Source organism: Dasypus novemcinctus, chromosome 3, assembly GCF_030445035.2.
Source record: "Dasypus novemcinctus isolate mDasNov1 chromosome 3, mDasNov1.1.hap2, whole genome shotgun sequence".
Lineage (NCBI taxonomy): Eukaryota > Metazoa > Chordata > Mammalia > Cingulata > Dasypodidae > Dasypus > Dasypus novemcinctus.
The window spans coordinates 180,741,171-180,748,636 of NC_080675.1; the positions used below are offsets into that span (position 1 = coordinate 180,741,171).

The following is a 7,466-nucleotide window of genomic DNA, read 5'->3' on the forward strand; positions in this document are numbered from 1 at the left end:
AAAAAGGAATGAAATCCTGATACATGCAACAACATGGATGATCCCTGAAGGTGTCATGTTGAGTGAAATAAGCCAGACACAAAAGGACAAATATTGTATGATCTCACTTAGATGAAGTAATTAGAATAACTAAACTCATAGAATCAAACTCTAGAAAATAGCTTACCAGAGTATGTGGTGGGTGTAGGAAATAGAGAGTTAAGGCTTAAAATATATAGAGTGTCTATTTGTGACAATGGAAAGTTTTGGTAATGGGTGGTGGTGATGACAGCATAACATTGTGAATGTAACTAACAGCACTGAATTATATATTTGAATGTGATTAAAAGGGGAAATGTTAGGTTGTACATAGGGTTCTAGAATAAAAAAGTTTAAAAATCCATGAAGCTGCATAACACAAGCAGTGAACTCTAAGTTAAACCATGGACTATAGTTAACAGTACATTTATAAAAGTGTGATTTTATCAATTTTAACAAATGTACCACACCACTAATAATAGGGTGGCATAGGGTAACCCTGCATTTTATACATGATTGTTTTATAAAACCACAACTTCTCTAGTTTAAAAAAAAATGATTGAATACATAAATGAATGGAGGAAGTAGAAAATTCTCCCTTGCCGTGGAATTCCAAATGAATTTTGTAGATATTCCACACTCGAGGAGGAGTTGTATAACTCTTTGCCCTGTAATTGTGGACTGTGTATAGTGACTTTTCTCTAAGGATACAGTATACAGTGGAGAGAGTGTAACTTTGCAGTGGGAACACCTACAACCTCTTCCTCAAGCAGATGACCAAGGTTGACATCAACAGTGACGAGTCACGTTGATAATAGAAACGTTCCTTGTGATGCCATGAGAGTGGCACTTCACCTCAGCGGTCTTCTGGTCTAACCGTGCGAAAAACATCAGATAAAACCAAACTGAGGGACATTCTACAGGACCCCTGGCCAGTGCACCTCAAACTGTCAAGGTCATCGAAAACAGGGAAAGTTAGACTCTCACAGCCCAAAGGAGCCTAAGAAGACCTGACGACTAAATGTAACGTGGTGTCCTGGAGGAGATCCAGGAAGAGAAAAAGGACATCAGGGAAAATGAAGTCACTCTGAATACAAAAGGAGCTTTCCATTGCCATGGGGAGACACAAACGTCAAGGATAGGCATTCTCCTGGTCATTTTCTAGAGAAACATAAGGAAATAAGTATGGAGAGGAAGTGGGCTGAGTGTGAGAGTCCACAACCAACTGATACACTTGACAAGTCAGGGCTTCTGGGTCCTGAGATTCCTTCTGGAGATGAAATTCGTCAGAATAGCAGCTTGCTCTTGACACAGCGAGTGAGCCAGCACCTACCTATGCAAAGTAAAAGAAAGTTTTTTATTCTCTACCTAGCATTCATATTTCATAAGAAAGTGAACAACAGGCATTAATCAAGGAAGCTATGTATATTTTTTTGTATGTTCACAACTATTACTATACACTTATTGTTTATGTATGTTTATGTGTGAGTGATCTACTTCAATATATTTTTTAAAAAATGAAAAAGAAAAGAGAAAAGAAAATGCAGACATGAAACATCTTGTTTATAAGCATGATTTTATTTTTCAATTATGCATCTCAATGGCTGACTTTAAAACTGGAAAGTTTGAGCCCTTCTGTAGCTGTCTGGGAGATTTGGTTTTGTGAGAGGTCCTGGAATCCTGAAATGAAATAAGGGAGAAACTAAAGAAATCTGAATACAGATGGACTTTGGTTAAAAAATGGTTACAGTGCCATGGAAAGGCACAGACTACACAGCACCATTCTCATCCGCACATGACAGGGTTAGAGGGAGGCCACTCAATGAGAAGATAAAATGTGCGCTCTCTGGTTTGTTTTAGGGAGTAAGCAGCTACTCCCATGTGCATAGTTCCTTTGTTCTTTAATTGCAGTCAGTGAACAATTTGCATTGAATATCTACTCTGTACCTGGCACTGTGTTCATGGCTGGGGATATACAGGTGAAAAAAACTAAGTTCTTGTCCTCAGGCTGTTGAGGGAAGCAAGCCCACACTGTAATGCTCTCAAGGCAATTGATTAAGTGTCCCCGGGGGATGAGCCCAAAGAACTGTGGGGACACAGTAGAGGGGTCCCTGGCCAGACTTTGAGGATAAGTGACAGTGTGCAGGAGACGATGATGCCTGAAGACATGGGAAAGGATATTGCTGTCAGAGTCTCAAAGTCAAGGTGAAGGTGAGACCGTGGAGTGAAGGGTGTAGACCACTGCGACTCAGCCACAGGATGCCAAGGAACATGTTAGGGGGCAGCAGCCAGACTGACTGGCCACTTCCTGCTGTGCCAAAGAAGTGTGTCTTTAGCATAAGAAATCCTAGCAGAGGAATGACATGATCAGTTTTCACACTTTAGAATTATGGATACTGTGTTGCAGATATTGGCCTGATGAAAAAAATCCAGAAGGGCCTGATTTAAGGGAATAGTTTCTGAGAGAGGGGAAAAAAAGAAAGTGGATTTGGGAAGTCCGGCGTTCAATGGCAGGGCAAGCCCACAATGCCTGGCGCTGTCCTAGGTGCTGGAACTTCAGAATGAGCACCAGAAGTTCAGTAAATAACCAGAGTTGGGCCAATGTTACCAAAGGGAAGCTCTGGGTGCTGTGGGGCCATCTAGCCTGGATTCAATGTGGTCTGGGGAGGAAGGAAGGTGCTCAGTTTCCTAGGCTGCTCAAAGCAAATGCCATGAAACGGGTCAGGTTAAACAATAGGGATTTCTTAGCTTACAGTTTTGAGGCTGGGGAAATGTCCAAATCAAGGTGTCATCATCTGAGGACTGGCTGCACTGATCCATGGCTCCTCTGTCACATGGAGGTGCCTGCTGGTCTCTTACTTCTCTTCCAGGTTTCCAGTATCCTTGATTTCAGACTCTTGTTTCCATGGCATCCTTTCTGTGTGTATTCATTCTGTTTATGTAGGTCTCTAGTAATAGAATTAAGGCCCATCCTGATTGGGCTGGCCCACACCTTCACTGAAGTAGCCTCATCAAAAGGTCCAACCTATGATGGGCTCACACCCACAGGAATAGATTAAATTTAAGAGCATGTTTTCCTGGGGTGCATGCAGCTTCAAACCACCCAAGAAGTAGTATTTAGGCTGAGACAAGGAGAATAAACAGGCACCTGGCTGGTGAAGGGATTTTGAAGCAGTGAAGACCTGGGTTTTGCAAGAGGACTAGAGAGACAGAAGGTGGGACATTGCTGGGTGTGATTGGAGCTCACAGTGAAGAAAGAGGCTACTACCATCTGGCTGGAGAGGCAGGCTGCGACTCAGACAGCAGAGGAGGTGCCTGTGAAATTGTTAAGAGTTTCTGATGCTAAGACTACATAAAGGAACTGAAAGATTTTAAACAGGAGGACTGTGTATAACCACATTTGCAGTTTTGAACATTTAATCTTTCTACTTTATGGAGAAATAATTAGAGGAATTCAAGAGTGGATAAAAATAGATTAGTTAGGAGGCTGATGTGGGTGATTTAAATTAGGTCAGTGGCAGTGAAAATTGAGAGATGGAGAGGTTCAAAAGCTATTTGGGAAGTAGAAATGGTGGTTGTGGCTAAATGGATGTTAGGAGAAGAGGGAGAAGTGAAGGGAAGGATAATCCTGGCTTCCAGCAGATATAATATCATTCCCCATGGCAAAGAAGTAGGATTCTTTAAGCAGATTTGGATTTTGGATATGTAAATTGGCATTAGACATGTTGTCCTGGATATGCTGTAGGACATTCAGTAGCAGATAGGAAATTGCATAAGTTAGTTGGCCATGTAAGTCTGAGGTTCACAAAAAAGGAAAGATATGTTTGGGAGTCATTTGCATGCAGTATGTGGAAGGGAAGTTCAGAATAAATTAATCATGAGAAAGGGTATACATGAGAAACAGGCTAAAAACATAATTCAATTGAATCCCAGTATTTAAGAAATGATCAGAAGAAGGCAAAATCTTTGCACAGTGGTGTGCTGGCAAAGATTCAATACCAGCTCTATGGAATGGGAAATAAGTCATGAATTATAGTGTTTGCCAATTTCCATGATGTAAATACTCCAATGTGACATCTACCAGGTTGCAGAATTATTGAAAATTTAACAGTTGTCTCTCAAGCACCTGTTTGAGCCAATTCCAGGAAACTATGGCATCAAGGAGACTGAGGATGAGTGAAAAGCCAAGAGACAATACTCTGATGGGAAGTGAGAGAGGAAGTCTCATAAAGAAAAAGCCTTTAAAGACCAAATGCTGCAGAGAAGTTAAGTCAGATAAGGACAGCAAAGTGACTTTTGGATTTTGCCACTTAGGGTATCATTTACTTGTTAGAGCATCTTTGGTGGAATGCTGGGGGCTGATGTCTGACTGGGGTTAGTTAAGGACTGAATGGGGTAGAAAGAAACTGGTGAATACCCTGCCCCCTTTAAAAGATTCTTAAGGACAGTCAGGCATCCTGCCTTTCTTATGAAATCCCTGATTTAAATAAAAGCCAAGGAGGTGATTGACTAACAGTCTGAAAGTCTAGGCTGAAAAAAACACTTCCTCTTCTGCTTTTAGAAGGTTTGCAGTTGTTGAAAGCAAACTGGAGGCTGTGTGTATTTCCCCCCTGGCTCAGCTCTACCTCACTTGTTCCTACAATGCCATTTCCCTTCTCCCAATCTACAAAGCAGAAACATGCAATCAAAATAACATTGATTCTACTACTGATATCATATTCTCCAAAAAGACAGGGTTAGGTTATACTAAGGGGAAGGCAAGGGGAGTAAGAAAGAAGACTCTAATAGGATGAGGGCTGGGCAGAGGGACAATGTGCCCCTGATGAGATGGTGATCCATCAGGAGGAGCAAGGTGCAGAGTAGACACAATTCAGAAGATGAGCTCTCTTCAAGCCGGCACCCCAGGAATGCATCACCTGGGGAACTCCCCTGTAGACCACTGATCCACAATCTGGGACATTTGTAGCCCCTCAACACTGAGTGGGCTACACTCAGTGTGGACACTTTGAGATTTGGAGTAGAGAGCTAGAGATTTAGCCCCTGACCAGTACGGGTTTTCTCACAGGTGCCCTCATCAGCACAGTAATAACAATCTGATTTTATGGGAGGTAACATATATCCATATAACAATGGGCAGATGATCTTTGATTTTAGCAACAAGAAGATAGTTTTCCTTGGTTATGATTTTTCTTCCACTCAGGTTTATTCTTTTTTTAATTTTTACATCTGGGAGTTGATGTTCATTATTAAAGTAATTTAATGTGACTGCAACTGAGTTGTTTTCAAATTATAGACATTCACTGGGTTTCACTTGTTTTCAACTAAATGGGAAGGCTTGTTACTGGAAACATCAGAGGAATCCGACTGTGTGAGGTTTCCAACAGCAAATACAGAAAAAAACCATAGCAACCAACTCCCACCAGCACGCAGAGGAGCACAATGGCATGAGATGCTTGGGCATTAGGGATGTGCTACTTGGAGCTCCTGCTCTGCCCTGCATAGGAGGGTGCATGAAGGTAGGTGGTAGTTTGTTAGTTAGCCACTGCTGCATAACAAATGACCACAAGCCTATCAGCTGAAGACAACATCCAATTATTATCTCCCAGTTCTGGAGACCAGAAGTTCAAGCAAGCTATTCTGGGTTCTCTGCTCAGGATCTCATCTGTCTAAATCAAGGAGTTGGTTGGAGTGAGCTCTTATCCGCAGGTTCTGGGAAGAATCTGACCCCAAGCTTATTCAAGATGGTGACAGGATTTATTTCTCTGTGGTTGAAGGACCAAGGCCCCATTTCCTTGTATGATGCCAGCCAGGGGCTAGCATTCCTTGACATGCATGCGCTCCCCCCACCATCTTCAAGCCAAGAGTGGTGTCAAATCTTTCTCATACTTGTCATATGATTTCTGCTAACAGCTTAAGAAAACTTGCTACTTTTAAAGGGCTCACATAATGGGATGATAATCTCTGTATCTTAAGGTCAACTGACTTTGAACTTTAGTTGCAAAATTCCTTTAGTAGAGGAATCTACAAAATTCCTCTACAGCAGTACCTAGATTAGTGTCTGATTGAATAACCAGAGTATGAAGATCTTGGCTGGGGAAGAGAGTCTTCTTTAGAATTCTGACACTAACAGAATTCAGGCAGCATCCAAGAATCTGATAAGCACAAGATGGTGAAAAACCAAGGGTTGGAATGTGTACCCATAGCAAGGAAGTCATCGTGGAGAAGAGGTTGTGCTATAGACCTGGAAGAATTGGGAGGCTGTGAGGCACAGGTGAGGAATGGTGCAGTTGTACCCATGAAAGGAGAGAAAGCAGGTGCTGCTGGCCAGGGAGCACTAGATTCTGTATCCTGCAGACATAAATGATGTCTCCTTCTGTAACTGAGCAGAGTCCAGCAAAAGTTAATTAAAGGAAAAGGTGGCAAGTTAAGTATTAATGAAGCAATAATAAATTATGCTTAATATACTACCTACTACTAAAAAGACACACACACAACGTTCCTCCTTCCCCCTCAGCTCCTAATTGATGAAATGAGAAAGGGAGTAGTCTGTACTCCTTCCTTTGGTGAGTTTGGTAATATTGTTGTGTGGTGAAAATGCATGTTCTACTTGGCCTGCTCTAGGGGTAACTCTTGTCACTTGGGGGTAATGTATACTTTATTTCTTTCCGTAAATAAAATTGCACAAGGATATAAGTGAGTTAAATTCTAGGGAGAGCCAGGAAATGGACTTGGCCCAGTGGTTAGGGCATCTGTCTACCACATGGGAAGTCTGCAGTTCAAACCCCGGGCCTCCTTGACCCGGGTGCAGCTGGCCCATGTGTAGTGCTGATGCGCGCAAGGAGTGCCCTGCCACGCAGGGGTGTCCCCTGTGTAGGGCAGCCCCACGCACAAGGAGTGCACTCCGTAAGGAGAGCCGCCCAGCGTGAAAGAAAGTGCAGCCTGCCTAAGAATGGTGCCACCCACACGGAGAGCTGATACAGCAAGATGATGCAACAAAAAGAGACACAGATTCCCATGCCGCTGACAACAACAGAAGTGGACAAAGAAGATGCAGCAAAATAGACACAGAGAACAGACAATGGGGGGGGGGTTGGAGAGAGAGAAATAAATAAATAAATAAATCTTAAAAAAAAAATTCTAGGGAGAGTTTAATCTCTTCCTTCTCAAGGTATGGTCCTCAAGCCAGCAGCATCACAGCCCCCTAGGAGTTTATTGGAAATGCAAAATTCAGGTCCCACTCAGACTCCTGGGTCAGAATTTGCATTTGATCAACATTCTCCCGGGGATTCTCTTGAACATTAAAATTTGAAAACAGTGACTTAACCAGCCTTGACATAAATGGTTAGAAAAGTTTAGGGCAAAGCTGTAATATCAACTTCAAACCAACACTTTAAATAGATTGAAACTAATATTTTATGGAAGAGGTGACACAATACCTTTAATTTAGT

The 7,466-nt window shown here is 42.3% G+C and overlaps 1 long non-coding RNA gene across 1 annotated transcript; it reads right to left on the bottom strand.

The window, feature by feature from the left end:
• Window positions 1-1,577: 1,577 nt before the first annotated feature.
• On the bottom strand, window positions 1,578-2,878 carry LOC131276140 (uncharacterized). The gene is made up of 2 exons (XR_009183616.2): window positions 2,772-2,878; window positions 1,578-1,698 (listed from the first exon to the last, which is right to left on the bottom strand). It is a non-coding gene; the product is annotated as an uncharacterized lncRNA (long non-coding RNA).
• Between the last annotated feature and the right edge of the window lie 4,588 nt (window positions 2,879-7,466).